This window comes from Dasypus novemcinctus, chromosome 24 (assembly GCF_030445035.2).
Source record: "Dasypus novemcinctus isolate mDasNov1 chromosome 24, mDasNov1.1.hap2, whole genome shotgun sequence".
NCBI classification, from domain to species: Eukaryota; Metazoa; Chordata; class Mammalia; order Cingulata; family Dasypodidae; genus Dasypus; species Dasypus novemcinctus.
Genome location: NC_080696.1, coordinates 39,508,610 through 39,525,647, shown reverse-complemented (window position 1 = coordinate 39,525,647; position 17,038 = coordinate 39,508,610). Strand labels below are relative to the sequence as shown.

The 17,038-nt window shown below is 41.2% G+C and overlaps 1 pseudogene; it reads left to right on the top strand.

Annotated features, from left to right (window-relative positions):
- The window catches only part of LOC101429404 (small ribosomal subunit protein eS7-like), a 59,531-nt pseudogene extending 48,682 nt beyond the window's left edge, over window positions 1-10,849 (top strand).
- The last annotated feature ends 6,189 nt before the right edge of the window (window positions 10,850-17,038 follow it).

The window sequence follows — 17,038 nt, the reverse complement described above, 5'->3', positions numbered from 1 at the left end:
TAAAATATAGTGAGCTCTGTATTTTACAGTTTATAAAGGGCTCTCAATCCACAGTCTCCTTGGAGCTACCCAACAGCCCATTGAGGTCAACTTCAGTTTCTCAGAGGAAAAAATTGAGGCTCAGCGAGTGGCAATTGGCCCAAGGTTTTAATGGGTGGGTGCTGGGGCTAGGTACCCTGCCTTCAAGACCCAGCCTTTGCTTCTACACTCAAGGAACCTCCCAGAATCATCCAGAGGCTTCCAGGAAGGTGTCTAGGAACATGGGCAATCAGAGAAGAAGCTGTGGCTGGAGGCAGAGTAACTGAAGGCAGGAGTCAGTGAGATCATTCAAACTCAGAGCCTCAAGAAACAGCAGCCATCAAGGGTTGAGCAATGGAGGATAAAAGGATGGAGGCAAAGAAGTAGAAGGAAAACCAGGAGAGCACTGTGTGACAGAAGCTGAGCAAGACCGAGCGTCCAGAAGGAGAAGTGACCAACAATGTCTGTGAAACGAGGACTGTTTTCAGGCCCCACCTGTGCCTGGGGCCTGTGCCAAGACTCCAAGAAGCTAATGAGAGTACATTATAAAGTGCGGCACACAGGCCGGGGGTCATTTTTTTGGTCCATGCTCCGCTGCCACTTCTCCAGGTGACTTTGGACACATCCCTTTCCCTCTCTAGACCCTTGTTTCTCCCTCCGTCCAATAAGAGTGCTCTGGTTTCTGGAAACATTGTTCATTCATGCAATGAATTCAAGAAATATGTACTGAAAGTCTACTTCATGTCAGATACTTTTCTAGGAATTTGGGATACTTTAGTAAACAAACAAAAAAGAAACAAACAGGTAAATATCCTGCCCTCATGGAGCTTACATCTAATAAAGGGAAATGATTGATAAAGAATAAACATAAATAAGTAAATGATGCAGCTTATTAGATGGTTACAAATTCTGTGGGAAAAATAAAACAAATTAGGGTAAGGGGGACGGGGAGTGCTGGAGTTAGTTTGGATTATTACTTTTAAATAGGATGGTCAGGAACCCTCCCTGAGAAGGTAATATTTGAGCCAATATCTCTCATGAATATAGATGCAAAAATACTAAACAAACTGTTAACATATTAAATCCAATGATATGTAAAAATCATAATACATCATACCATATGAAAGTTATTCCTTGAATGCAAAGTTCATTTGACATTTGGAAATCGATCCACATAATTCACCTCTTTAAGAGAATGAAAACAAGGGATCATCTCAAAAGGCATGTAAATGTATTGGATAAAATTCAGCATTCATTTATTTTTTAAATTCTCAGCTAGGAACAGAAGGAAACTTCCTTAATCTTATAAAGGGTATCTACAAAACCCTATAGTAACATTATGATTCTTGGAGAAATATCGAATGCTTTTCCCTTAAGGTCAATTATTCAACATTGTACTAGTACTCCTAGTCAATGCAATAAAGCAAGAAAAAGAAATTCAAGGTACAAAACTTGGAATGGAAGTAAAAATGTCACAGATGATATATTGTGTATGTGGAAAATTCATGAGAATCTACAAATAAACAAGTAAAATTAAGAAATGAATTTGGAAGTGACTGTGGTTCAAGCAACTGAGTTCCTGTTTACCAAATGGAGGACCCATTTAGATCCCTGGGATCTCCTGGTAAAAAAAAAAAAGGTGTTCCAGACCTGCGTGGAGGGGCACAGGACCCCACGTGTGGCATGGACATGGCAAAGCAATGCACCGAAAGATGACGATTTAACCAGAGAGAGGGAAAAAAAGTGAATTTGGCAAGGTTTCTGGGTATAAGGTCAATATTCAGAAAGCAATTGTATTTATATATATAGCAATAAACAATTTTAAAATAAAATTTAAATTAAAAATACCTTATATAATAGTTCACAGCCCATCAAATGCCTGGGTGTGACTCTACTGAAAGATGTACAAGACTTCTCCACTGAAACTTACAAAACACTGGAGAGCAATTAAATAGGACCTGGATAAATAGAGAGGTACACCATCCTAATATATTGGAAGACTCACTACTTGAAAGATGTAAGTTATCCCCTTGTGGATCTATAGATCCCAATCCCAATTGAAATCCAATCAGGGTTTTGATAATCTCATTCTAAATTTATTTGGAAATTCAAAGGACCTTCAATACCCAAGACTATGTAGAAGAAAAAGCTGTAAGACTAACATATTCAGATTTCGACATATATTAAAAGCTAGAATTAGGAGAAAATATTTTTGAACCACCTATCTGACAGAGGACTGGTATTTAGAATGTACAAGCAACTCTCAAAACAACAGTAAAAAAAAACAACAAGTCAATTAGAAAATGGGCAAAAGACACTAATAGTCATTTCACCAAAGAAGGTATACATATGGCAAATAAGTACATGAAAAGATATTCAACATCATTAGCCATTACGGAAATGCAAATTTAAACCACAATGGGATATTGTTTACACCTATCAGAATGGCTAAAATAAAAATTTGGTGAGGATGCAGAGAAATGATTAATCATATAGTGCTTGTGGGAATATAAAATAGTACAGTTCTTTTGGAAAACAGGTTGGCAGTTTCTCATAAAACCAAACATGCAATTACCATGTAAGCCAGCTGTTGCACTCTTGGACATTTATTCCAAAGAAATAGAAACTTATGTTCACACAAAAACCTGAATGTGAACATTTGTAATAGTCAAAAGTAGAAACACCCCAGATGTTCAATGGGTAAATAGTTAAAATATGGTACAACTATAACATGGAATACTATATATCAATAAAAAGTAGCAAACTATTGATACATGTAATAACTTGGATGAATATCAAGGGAATTATGCTGAGTGAAAATTGTTAATCCCTAAAGGCTATGCATGGTATGATTCCATTTTGAAAGGACAGAATTATAAAAATGCAGAACAGATTAGTGATTAGGAACAAGGAAGGGGTGGGAAGGGAGAGAGGTGGGTGTGGTTATAATAATCAACATGAGGAATACTCGTGGTGATGAAACTGTTCTGTATCTTGACTGTAGTGGCAGATTAACAAACCTACCCATGAGATAAAATTGTATAGGGTTAAATATACACCTATACCAAAATGAGTACATGTGAAACTGGGGAATTTAAATAAGGTCTGTGGATTGTATCAATGTCAATATCTAGATTGTTGTGAATTTGTACTACAGTTTTGCAAGATGTTACCATTGGGGGAAAATAAGTAAAGGGTACATAGTCTCTCTCTGTATTTCTTACGACTTTATGTTTATAATTCTCAAAGTAAAAGTTTAATTTTAGAAATAAGCTATCGTAATTAAGACGGTGTGGCAATAGTGCAAAGATAATTAGATCAGTGGCACAGAATAGAGACCCAAAACAAACCCTCACATATATAATCACTTGGCTACTGAGGTGCCCCTGCAATTGAGTTGGGAAAGGATGATCCTTTCAATAAATAGTGCTGCCAAAACTGGATATCCATATGGAAGACAAAAAAACAAACAAATAAGTTTGATCCTTATTTGCACCATACAAAAAAAAATTAATTCAAGATGGATCATAGATTTGTATGTGAAAACTAAAACAATCAAGGTTCTAGAAGAATATATGATTGAATACCTTCACTTCTTAAAGATTTCTTTCAAAGAATATAGGAAACACTAATGATAAAAGAAAAAATGATAAATCGGACTTCATTAAAATAGAACTCTTCATTTAGGGGATTTGAAAGACAAGCAATTGGGAAGTGGATGTGGCTCAAGTGATAGAGCTTCCGCCTACCATACGGGAGGACCTGGATTCCATCCCTGGGGCCTCCTAGTGAAAAAGAAGAAAAGAAAGCGTGCCTGCACAGCAAGCCAGTGCCTGTGCGAGTGCCCGTGTGGTGAACCAGTGCCTGCACGAGTGCCCACATGAGTGCCCGCGTGGCGAGCCAGTGCCCCACGCAAGTGAGTCATGCAGCAAGTTGATGATGCATCAGAAGAGAGACAAGGGGAGAGTCAAGGTGAAGCGCAGCAGAAACCAAGAACTGAGGTGGCGCAATTGACAGGGAACCTCTCTCCCCATCAGAGATCTCCAGATCCCAGTGAATCCCAGAGGAGAGAAAATGAGAAGAGAAGACAAACACAGGCAGCAAAAACAGCAGGACGGGAGGAGGGGAAGGGGAGGGATATAAATAAATAAATAAATCTTTAAGAAAAAAGACAAACAATTAAGTTGTGTGTAATCTTTCTTTTTGGAGTAATGAAATGGTTCTGAAATTTTTGAGATGATGAATGTACAATACTGTGATTATACTAAAAGCCATTGATTACATACTTTGAATAGATTATTATATGGTATGTGAATATATCTCAATAAAACTGCTTAATAAACAAATAAATAGTTTTGCAAGAATAGCCAGAAATAGCAGCTATATACAGCGGGGGAAGCATAGAGAAACTGAGAGGTGAGCAATTTTCTCACTTGTTTGTTTGTCTGGTTTTTGTTTATTATTATTATTATTGAAATAATAAAAATGCTCTAATAATGATTGAAGTGATGGACACAAAATTTTGTGATTATACCAAATGCAAATAATTGTATACTTTGGATGAATTGTATGCTTTATTAATATGTGTCAATAAAATTGATTTGTTAAAAAAAAAGAAGACAAGCATTTGGGGAGCTGGTGTAGTTCCGTGGTTGAACACCAGCTTCCCACATACAAGGTCCTGGGTTCAGTGGCCCCAGTATCTCAAAAAAAAAAAAAGAAAAAAAAAAGACAAGCATTAGATTAGGAAAATATATGCTTTCTATACATATATCCAACAAAGATCTCATATAGAATTTACAAAGAACTCTTACAAAACTAAGAAAAGGCAGACAAGCTAATTTTTTAAAAATTAAACTTTATTTTTAGAGCGTTTTAGGTTTACAGAAAAATTGCACAGAAAGTAAGAGTCCTAGTCCTAGTTACATCTTGCATTGATGTTACAGCTGATGAACCAATATTGATACATTATTAGAAACTAAAGTCTAGTGTTTACTTTTTGTGAATATCTTTTTTAAAAAGATTTATTTATTTATTTATTTCTCTCCCCTCCCCACCCCCCACCTCAGTTGTCTGTTTTCTGTGTCTATTTTGCTGCATGTTCTTCTTTGTCCGCTTCTGTTGTTGTCAGCAGGACGGGAATCTGTGTTTCTTTTTGTTGTGTCATCTTGCCGTGTCAGCTCTCCGTGTGTGCAGTGCCATTGCTGGGTAGGCTGCACTTTCTTTTGCGCTGGGCGGCTCTCCTTATGGGGCACACTCCTTGCGCGTGGGGCTCCCCTACGCGGGGGACACCCCTGAGTGGCACAGCACTCCTTGCGCGCATCAGCTCTGTGCATGGGCCAGCTCCACACGGGTCAAGGAGGCCCGGGGCTTGAACCGTGGACCTCCCATGTGGTAGACGGACGCCCTAACCACTGGGCCAAGTCCACTTCCCTAGTGTTTACTTTAGAGTTCACTTTGTGTTATACAGGGCCATGGTTTTTGACAAAGGAGTGACGTATGTATCTACCATATAGTATCATATAGAATAGTTCCCCCCAAAATGCCTTGTGTTCCAATTCACCCCTCCCTCACTCTCTTCCTGAACCCACAATAACCTCTGATCTTTTCACTGCCTCTATCCTTGTGCCTTTTCCAGAATGTCACATAGTTGAAATCATAAATTATGGAGACATTTCAGGCTTGTTTCTTTCACTTAGCAGTATGAATTTAAGGTTCCTCCATGTCTTTTTATGGATCGATAGCTCATTTCTTTTTATTGCTGGATAATATTTTATTGTATGGATGTACCACAGTTGATCTGTTCACCTATTGGAGGATATCTTGGTTGCTTCCAGTTTTTGACAATTATGAAAAAAACTGCTATAAACTCTTGCGTGCAGGTTTTTGTGTACCCATAAATTTATCCAACTCCTTTGGATCGATAAATAGGGGTGTGATTCCTGGATCATATGGCAAGCCTATGCTTGACCTTGTAAGGAATTTCCAGTCTTCCAAAGTGGCTGTACCAGTTTGCATTCCCACCAGGAATGAATGAGGGTTCCTGTGGCTCCACACACTCGCCAGCATTCAATGTTGTCAATGTTCTGGATTTTTGAACTAGCCGTTCTAATAGGTGTACAACGGTCTCTTTGGGTTTTACTGTGTAATTCCCTCATGATATATGATGCTGAGCACCTTTTTTTTTTTTTAACTTTTTAAAAATTGAAATATATCACTCATACGTAAACATACATGAACAATAAATGCATAGTAGTTGTGAACTTACAAAACAAACATATAGGGAAGTGGACTTGGCCCAATGGATAGGGCGTCCGTCTACCACCCGGGAGGTCTGTGGTTCAGATCCCGGGCCTCCTTGACCCGTGTGGAGCTGGCCCATGTGCAGCGCTGATGCGCTCAAGGAGTGCCCTGCCACGCAGGGTGTCCCCCGCGTAGGGGAGCCCCACGCGCAAGGAGTGCGCCCGGTAAGGAGAGCCGCCCAGCGCAAAAGAAAGTGCAGCCTGCCCAGGAATGGCGCCGCACACAGGGAGAGCTGACACAACAAGATGTCTCAACAACAAAAAAAGAAACACAGATTCCCGGTGCTGCTGATAAGGAAAGAAGCGGTCACAGAAGAACACGCAGCAAATGGCCATACAGAGCAGACAATGAGGGGCGGGGGACGACATATAACATCAAACAAACGTATGTAAGATAAGAACTATGACTAGTAGTAAGATTTTGACAGTGTTCTTTCATAATTTGTAACAAACGTCTCATTGCAAGGTGTTGGTGGAGGGCTGATGTATGGGACCTCTGTATGATGTTATGCATGTTTGCTTTGTGAGTTCACAACTTTTACTATACATTTAATTGTTTATGTGTGTTCTTATACAAATGATATAAAGATAATAATAATTGGATTGGTTAAGCACCTTTTCATATCCTTAATTTGCCAGCTTTGTATCTTCTTTGGTGAGATGTCTGTATGGCTGTTTTGCCCATTTTTTAACTGAGTTGTTTGCTTTCTCACTGTTGAGTTTTAAGAGTTCTTTGCATATTTTGGGTGTACGTCCTTTGTCAAATATGTGCCTTTCCAAATATTTTCTCTCAGGCTATGGCTGGTCTTTCCATTCTCTTAATAGCCTGCTTTTCTTTTTTTTTTCAGTTGAACGAAGTTGGGTTAATTAGCTCATTCTAACGAGGGAGATTGTACATCACAGGGCACCCGGAGCACAACCCAATTTCTAAATCAGGCATCTGAACTTTGCCCCTCAGTGGCACAGCCCTCGCCCCTCCTGGGCGGGCGGGTTCCCCTCGACCGGGTGATGCAGGTCGTGAGCGTGTCACACGGTCTCACTGCTCTGCCGGGTGAGGAGGTGGAGCTCAGGCCTGGCGCTCCAGAGTCACCTTAGAGGAAAAGACCCAAGAACCCCGCTCTGACATCTCTCACAGCAGTGGATTTCAAACTTTTTCGGGTTTGGGGGAGGCAGCGGCCAGGACGTTTCCTTAGGGGGGCACAGGATTTCTCGAGATTGGGGATCAGCCTTGGGCCTGAGAGCCAGGGACCAAGCAGCCACTCTAACAAGTCACCGTAGGCACAGACTACTAAGGAGGAAAAGCAGGGAAACACCCCAGCAGTTAAGTCTGCGCAGTGATAGGTCCACTGTGAAAACTGAATCGTCCTTCCCATGCCCACCAACATGACTTACTAGGGATGCTGGGTGCAAACTGGAGTGCCCAAGTGTGAGGAAGCCTTCAACAGGCAGCTCTGAGTTGGTCACCAGGAACTTCTTTTTCTTTTTTAAACCTCAGTTTTGATGATCAGATGAGGAAACAAGCCAGAAGGATTTATGAGATTTGTTCATTTGTTCTTGGCTGGAGCCAAGATTCAAATCTAGCAGCCTGACTCCAGAACCTTCACTGGAAAGAACCATGTGATGTTTGAGTTTACTAGCTCCAGAAGCATGTTTTGAAAGACTCCACCCCACAATGATACTCAAATAGAAATACAGCAAAGTTGAAAGCTGGCGAGATACTTCTCAAATTTTTTGCCGTAGGCTTCCAGAACTAGATGGGACGTTGGGGGTCATTTAGTTCAAATCATTATTCGCTGCTGCACAAAAGTTCATCAGGATTTCCTTAAGTGCCCCAACTGCATCCAAAAATCTTCCCACAATGGAACAGATCCATGATCTTTATGTGCAATGTGAAAATCCAGTGAACTCTGTAAATGGAAAATTCTTCTTTTACTGTTAAATGGCGGTTGATTCGTTTGCAGGCAAAAATCTGACCTGAACTTATGTAAGGCTATTTTGTACCAATTAGTGTGAATGTTTACATATTTTGCTTAAGAAATATCCGTTTCATAAGAGGTGCTATCCCAGACTCACTGGTGTCCTAGAGTCTATCCAGATGGGCTCACGGAAGCCATTTGTTAAATATTCAGGGATTTTGTGAGGTAGTTAGTTGGTAGCTTGAAATTGGCCATGGCTGAAGTATTTACACCACAGAAATGTGAAAATGTTACAAATCAGGCATTTTTATTTCTAAGACCTCGTTTGCCAGCACAACACTGCCCTAGACTCTGCTAAGGATATTACATAATGTGAAATAAGCACCACTTTATTCTTCTAATGAATTCTAAGGAATTCTAAATATATAAAAAAGGACATCAAACTGGAACATGTATTGAATAGGGTATCAAAATAACCAATAAACACGACAAAGCTATATATCATTCATCATCAGGAAAATACAAATGAAAACTACAGTGAAATACCCTTATATCCCCACAAGAATGGCAAAAATTAAAGACTGACAATGTTAAGTGTCGGTAAGAATGTAGAGCAACTGGAGCTCTCATATATTGCTGAAGGGAGAGTAAATTGGTACAACTACTTTGGAAAATTATTTGGCAGTTTTTATTAAACACCTGTTTAATATTTACTCTATGACCAATATTCTATTCCTGGTTATTTGCCCACTAAAAATAGGTGCTTATATCCATCTAAAAGCAATGTACACAAAAGATCACAGCAGATTTATTCATGGGAGTCCCAATCTGGAAGCTACCCAAAGTTTATCAACAGTGGAATGAATAAAAAAATTGTGGTATATTCATACCAGAGAAAGCTACATAGCAACAAGAATGAACAAATTATTACCACGTGCAATAACATGAACGGATCCCACAGATATTACATCAAGTGGAAGAATACTTCATAATTCTATTATAAAGTTTCACAACAGGCAAAACTAATCAGTGATGATAGAAGTCAAAACAGAGATTACCCTGGGTAAAGGTAAACTGGGAAAGGTCACAAAGAAACTTTTAGGGATGCTGGAAATGTTCTATATCATAATCTGGAAGGCATTTATATGGGTATAAACCTATGTAAAAAATTACACTTAAGATTAATGCACTTGATTGTATATGTATTTCCCTTAATAAAAATTAAATTTAAACATTTCCCCAAAATCCATTAAGCTGAGTTCTTAAGACTTATAAGTCAATTTTTAAAAATATAAAAAATAAAATAATAAAATCTGTGGTGCTCCTAAATACCCAATAAAAGCAAAATCAAATCCCTCCCTGGAAGAAACACCCTCACACTAGTTCTTAGCAAATTCCCACAGACACAGGTCCAACTGACAATTTAAAAAACAATTCAGGGAAGCAGATATGGCTCAATGGATAGAGCGTCCGCCTACCCTATAGGAGGTCCAGAGTTCGATACCCAGGGCCTCCTGGCCAGTGTGGTGACCTGACCCACATGAGCTGCTGCCACATGCGAGGAGTGTTGTCCCACACAAGGGTGCTCCTGCGCAAGGAGTGGCCCCCATGCAATGGAATGCAGCCTCACGCAGCAAAAAAGAAGCCCACCCAGGAGTGGTGCTGCACACACGGAGAGCTGACACAGCAAGATGACATAACAAAAAAGAGACACAGAGAAGAGACAATATGAGACGCAGCAAACTAGGGAGCTGAGGTGGAGCAAGAGAATGATCACCTCTGTCCCACTCTGGAAGGCCCCAGGCTGGGTTCCTGGAGCCGCCTATTGAGAATACGACAGACACAGAAGAACACACAGTGAATGGACACAGAGAGCAGACACCAGGGGAGGGGCGGGGCAGGGGGCAGAATAAGGAAAAAAAGTATAAATAAATAATAAAAAGCAATTCAGCTTCTGCTGCTGAGATGTGATGAGTTCTCTTGAGAACTCAGCCAGGGGATCAGCCTTGCTAGGCCAACACTTAGCAAGAAAAAGGCAATATTCAGTTGAAATGTGGAGATTGTGAAGCTTGATGGCAACAAGCCAGATGAATCTGAGTCTGGCATTTCTCAGGCTCTTCTTGAGCTGGTGACGAAGTTGGACTTACAGGCTCAGTTAAAGGAACTGAATATAGTAGCAGCCAAAGAAATTGAAGATGGTGGTGGTCAGAAAGCTATTATAATCTTCGTTCCCATTTCTCAACTGGAATCACTCCAAAAAACCCAAGTGCGGCTAATACATAAATTGGAGAGAAAGTTCAGTGGAAAGCATGTTGTCTTTATTGATAAGAGGAGAATTCTGCCTAAGCCAACACAAAAAAAAAAAACCCATAAAAAAAATAGCAAAAGCATCCCAGGACAGCTCTGCATGATGCAATCCTTGAAGATTGGTCTTCCCAAGTGAAACTGTGGGCAAGAGAGTCTGTGTAAACTTGGATGGCAGCCAGCTTACAACGTTCATTTGGAAAAAGCAAGGCACAACAATGTAGAACATGAGGTTGACACTTTTTCTGGTGTATATAAGAAGCTCATGGCAAGGGTATTAATTTTGAAATTCCAGAGTTTCAATTGTAAACAAAAATGACTAAATAAAGTATCATTCTAAAAAAAAAAAGTAACTCAAAACATACCAGAAACATGCCACCCTGAACAAGACAGAAGAAATAACAAACAACAGAATAAGATCCCCCAAAACTTCATATATTGGTATTGCATTAATCAAAATGTAAAATAAATATGCCTGTATGTTTAAAGAAATAATAGAGAAAGTTGAAAGCATTAATAAGGGGTAAGAGACTCTCCAAAAAGAACAGGCAGATTTGGAAAAGAACCAAGTCAAATGTCCAGAAATGAAAACTATAATAATTAGAAGGGTTAAACTATATTAATTAGAAGGGTTAACCTCAGATAAAGAGAAAAATTGTGACTCAGAAACTGAAGGACTTATCCAGAACATAGCAGAGAAAGAGAAAATACAAGAGACATGGAGTCTAACAAATAGACTCAAAGAGTCTAAGTGAGAGAAGACCTGCCCTTATCAAGATGGTGAAGCAAGGTGTTTCAGGGCTCTATCCCTCCACAGAAGCTCTGAAAAACAAGCAAGAACTTTCTCAAAGTTCCAAAACATAGTTAAAGGACTACAGTAGCAGGGCAAGTGCCAAGTCAAGAACAAGGCTACTTAAAAGCAGTAGGATCTTGTGGTGCCCTGGCTGGCCCCTCCCCAGCCCCTCATTGGTCAACACAGAGCTGTCCTGCATCCCCCCCAGGTCTGGAGGAAGCAGAGTAACCCTCATGCACATACGGGGTATGTATGCCAGCCCCAATCTCTCTCTGGCTGTGGCCTGAGAAACTTGCCATCCCAGAACTTGCCATGCATGTAGAAGGCAATTCACAGAGTTCTCCCACAAAAGGCTGTGGGAGAGCAGTCAAGTGATTACTGCCTAAGGCAAGGGATTACCGGCTGTAGGACACACAGTGCAGTGCCTGGGGCCACGAGGAAACTGATTCTTACAGAATTTGTTTTCTGGCAAACTGGGAATTCCTAGGGCCACATGTATGCCCACAACAAGATGCATGTGCAGAAAGGTTCAGGGGGACCTCTATACTTTGGCCTGGAGCTGTTCTTTAAACTCATTGTATGATAAGACCTGAAGAAGATCACTTGCGTTGGTTATACTGCAAAGACTACCATTTTTTTTTTTTCTTTTCTGTCTGTTAGCTCTTGGCATTCAAGGAAAGCTGTCATACACTGGCTGGATATAAGCTTAAGGAACAGGTGCCTCAGAGTCAAAATTCTAGCAAGAACACATTAAAATATAAAAATGTCCAAGTTTCAACAAAGCATCACAAAACATACAAAGAGTCAGGAGGCAATAGCCCAGGCAAAGGAGAAAATTAAAGCATTAGAGACCATCATTGAAGAAGAACATACCCGGGATTTACCAGTCAAAGACTTTTTAAAAAATGGTCCTAAATACGCTCAAAGAGCTGAAGGGAAACATGGACAAAGAATTAAAGGAAATCAGGAAAACAATAGACAAACACAGAAACTATCAATAGTGAGGTGGAAATTATGAAAAGGAACCAAACAGAGCTGAAGACTGACAGGACTAGGCCCCATCCCTAGCCCCAACCTGAATAACAGCCGTGACTTGCCGAAGTTGCGAGTTTATTATTAACCTGCCCCACTGTGGAAGTGCGACCAGCCGTTACTCAGAAGGAGCCACAACCCGTGACATAGGGCAGCCCCCCACCCAGAGTCTACATGACCAGATACAGTTCATATCCTCACAAGAATAGACAAGCCACATGACACCACCAACCCTCCCTCGCCCCTAGAATTCACTACCCCTAGCCCACCACCCCCAGCCATCCCTACGGGCTCTTGGGTCTTATCCAAGCCCCAACCCACTCCCACTAACCAAGCATGTTCCTGACTACAGATATACTGTATAAATTCATGACTGCCTTTGCCAGGGGCGGGCTGAAGTTTCTATCTTCAGACCCCTTCCTGTTGGATTTTCTCAGTAAATCCTTGCCTGCAATTGCTGGTCTTTGCATTCCAATTGTCTCACTCTGACATCTAACAAAGACCAAAATAACAGGTATTAAAAATTCCCTAGGGGGTTTCAACAGCAGATTGAAACTGACAGAAGGAAGGATCAGTAAACTTGAAGATAAGATAATTGAAATCTTTCAGTAGGAGGAGCAGAGAGAAGGAAAATGAAGGAAAGTGAAAAGAGCCCAAGGAACTTGTGGGACACCATCAAGAATACCAATATTCAGGGAAATGGACTTTGGCCCAGTGGTTAGGGCGTCCGTCTACCACATGGGAGGTCCACGGTTCAAACCCCGGGCCTCCTTGACCCGTGTGGAGCTGGCCCATGCGCAGTGCTGATGCGCACAAGGGGTGCCGTGCCACGCAGGGGTGTCCCCTGCGTAGGGGAGCCCCACGCGCAAGGAGTGCACCCCGTAAGGAGAGCCGCCCAGCGCAAAGGAAGGAGCAGCCTGTCGAGGAATGGCGCCACCCACACTTCCTGTGCCGCTGATGACAACAGAAGCAGACAAAGAAACAAGACGCAGCAAAAAGACACAGAAAACAGACAACCGGGGGAGGGGAGGGGAATTAAATAAATAAAAATAAATCTTTAAAAAAAAAAAGAATACCAATATTCAATTGTGGGAGTCCTAGAAAGAGAAGAAAGAGACAAAGAGGCAGAAAGAGTATTAAAAAAAAATGGCTGAAAACATCCCAAATTTAATGAAAAACATAAATACATACATCAAGATGCTCTGCGAACTCCAAACAGGATATACTCAAATAAAATCATGCTGCAGCATATTATGATCAAACTGCTGAATACCAAAAATAAAGAGAAAATTCTGAAAGTCTCAAGAGAGAAGAAACGTGTCTCACACTAGGGAGCCTCAATAAGATTAAGTGCCAACTTCTCATTGGAAACCGTGGATGCAAGAAGGCAGGGGGATGACATATTTAAGGTGCTGAAAGCAAAAAAAAAAAAAAAAAAGGTGAACAAGAATTTTATATCCAGCAAAACTGTCTTTCAAAAATAAGGGAGACTTTTGGGAAAATGGCAGACTGAAAGACATGGGACTCCCTTAGTCTCCAGAAAAGCAGCTGAAAGACAGGCTGAAACAGCCTGGAAAAAGATCTTCTAGGGTTCAGGACACCAGGTGAAGGCTGGACACTGCCCAGAGGAGAAAGGGACAAAGGAAGGGAATTACAACAGAACTGTGAGTTGAACCCAGTGACTGCTAAGGCCAGCACCCTCCCCCACACTAACGACACTTAGAATTCTCAGGCCTCTGGGCCTGCGGCTACAGACAAAAGGGGCTCCAGGGATCCACCACCCCAGGACAGGGGAAAGTCAGCCTTGGGCTGAGGCAGCTTTTGACTTTACAAATTTGGTCTGCTGTGTCCCAGGAGCCCTTCCAGGCTGGGTGGGGTCACACTACTGTTTGCCATGGGAGCCGGCAAGATATACAAACTCCGAATCTCCCTCTCCACTAACCGGGACTGATTGTTGAGGACTCAGAGGGGAGTGAAAATATATCCTACCAGGGCTGGAGAACTATCTCTGAGAAAGTGAATTACAAGGCTCTTAGCCTCCAGGCTGGAAGCTCTTTCACACTGATCTGGTCTGTGTTGCAACAAATACACTCCCACCGGGCACTGAAATGAGAGCTGCTAAAGAGAGCCATCTGCTGGCAGACCAAGGAAGTGCATGTGAGAAAATTAATAAGTTAAGAGAGGCTTTTTCGGGAAACGGACTTGGCCCAGTGGTTAGGGCGTCCGTCTACCACATGGGAGGTCTGCGGTTCAAACCCCGGGCCTCCTTAACCCGTGTGGAGCTGGCCAATGCACAGTGCTGATGCGCGCAAGGAGTGCCCTGCCACGCAATGGTGTCCCCCACGTAGGAGAGCCACCCAGCGTGAAAGAGTGCAGCCTGCCCAGGAATGGCACCACCCACACTTCCCGTGCCGCTGACTACAACAGAAGCGGACAAAGAAACAAGATGCAGCAAATAGACACAGAGAACAGACAACCGGGGGAGGGGGGGAATTAAAAATAAATAAATAAATCTTTAAAAAAAAAGAGAGAGGCTTTTTCCAGCCTTTATAGCTTTCCTTCCCAAGGCCCTAGGAAGTGGGTCCACAGCCAATTACTGGGTCCAGAGCCCAGTTTTGAGCAACTAGCAGGAACAATTCTAACAATCCAGGTTGAGCCAAGAATCAAAGAGCAGTGATAACACACAGCCTCCCACTACTAAATCCCTACAAAATAGAAAGAAATTGAGCATCTGAGTAAACTACATCCTAATCAGATGCCTAGACATCAGCAAAAAATTATGAGCCACACTAAGAAAATGGAATACATGGCCCATAAAAAGGAATATATCCAACCCCCAGAAGAAATGCCAGATTTGAGAGAACTAATCAGTGAGATGCACACAAATTTCCAAAATAAAAAATAAGGGAGAGATGAAAACATTCCCAGATAGACAAAAGGTAGGTGAATTTGTCACCACTAGACCAGTCCTACCAGAAATAATAAAGAGAGTTCTGCAGGTTGAAAGGAAAGGGCACTAGACACTAGACCAAAGCCACAAGAAGAAATAAGGATCTCCAGTAAAGTTCTGGCATTTATATTTACCTGGGGGGAAGCAAATTTAGCCCAACGGATAGGGCATCCACCTACCACATGGGAGGTCCAAGGTCAAACCCAGGGCCTCCTGACCTGTGTGATGAGCTAGCCCACGCGCAGTGCTAATGCGCGCAAATAGTGCCATGACATGCAGGGGTGTCCCCCGTGTAGGGGAGCCCTACGTGCAAGGAGTGCGCCTCATAAGGAGAGCTGCCCAGTATGCAAAAAGTGCAGCCTGCCCAGGAATGGTGCCACAAACACGGAGAGCTGATGCAGCAAGATGATGCAACAAAATGAGACACAGATTCCGCGTGCCGCTGACACAAGCGGAAACAGAACACACAGCAAATGGACACAGAGAGCAGACAACTGGGGTAGGGCAGGGAAGAAGAGAGAAATAAATAAAAAATAAATCTTTAAAAAAACAAAACTAAACATATACTTACCTGGGTAAACATAAATGCCAGTACTAGTGTATTATTAGTTTGTAACTCCACTTTTTACTTCCTATAGGATCTGAAAGGCAAATGCATAAAATATGACGATACATCAGTTGTTTGGGGCTCATGATGTATAAACATGTAATTTGTGGCAAGATCTACATAAAGGTGGGGGCAGAGGGATAAAGGAAGGTAGTTCATGCATGGTATTAAAGTTAAGTTGGTATCAAAGCGAACTAGAATGTTATAGATTTAGCGTGTTAAAGTTAAGTCCACAGTAACTACAAAGAAAATATCTGGAAATATGCAAGCTCATAGAGACAGAAATTAGAATATAGGTTGTGGAGGGTTGGGGAGACAGGAGAAAGAGGGAAGTGAATGCATACTGGGTGTAGGATTTCTGTTTGGGGAGATGGGAAAGTTTTTACGAATGGAAGGTGAGGAGGGTACCACAATATTGTGCAAGTCATTAATACCATTGAATGGTACGCTTGGGAGTGGTTGAGGTGGGAAAATTTATGTTGTATATATGTTACCACAATTAAAAAGAGAAAGAAAGAAATAGAAACAGTCATAAAGCAAGTCCCCAAAAATGAAAAACTCAGGACCAGATGACTTTACAGGTGAATTCTGCCAAGCATTCAAAGAGATTTAATACAAATCTTACTCAGACTCTTCCAAAAAATTCAAAAGGAAGGAACGCTACCAAACTCATTCAATGAAGCCAATATTACCTAATACTAAAGCCAAATAAAAGATATTATGAAAAAGAAAATTACAGACTCATTTCCCTAATGAATGTGGATGCAAAAATCCTCAACAAAATACTCATTAAATGAATCCAACAACACATTAAAAGCATTATTCATTAGGATCATGTGGGTTTTATCCCAGATATGCAAGGTTGGTTCAACACAAGAAAATCAATCAGCATAATACACCACATTAATAAAGAAGAAAAACTACATAATCATCTCGATTGATGCAGAAAAGGCATTTGACAAAATCCAGCATCTTTTCATGATAAAAAACACTCCAAAAGGTAGGAATCAAAGGAAACTTAAGCAACATGATAAAGGGCATATATGAAAAGCCCACAGCTAACATTGTACTCAATGAGGAAAGATTGAAAGCTTTCTTGTTGAGATGAGAAACAAG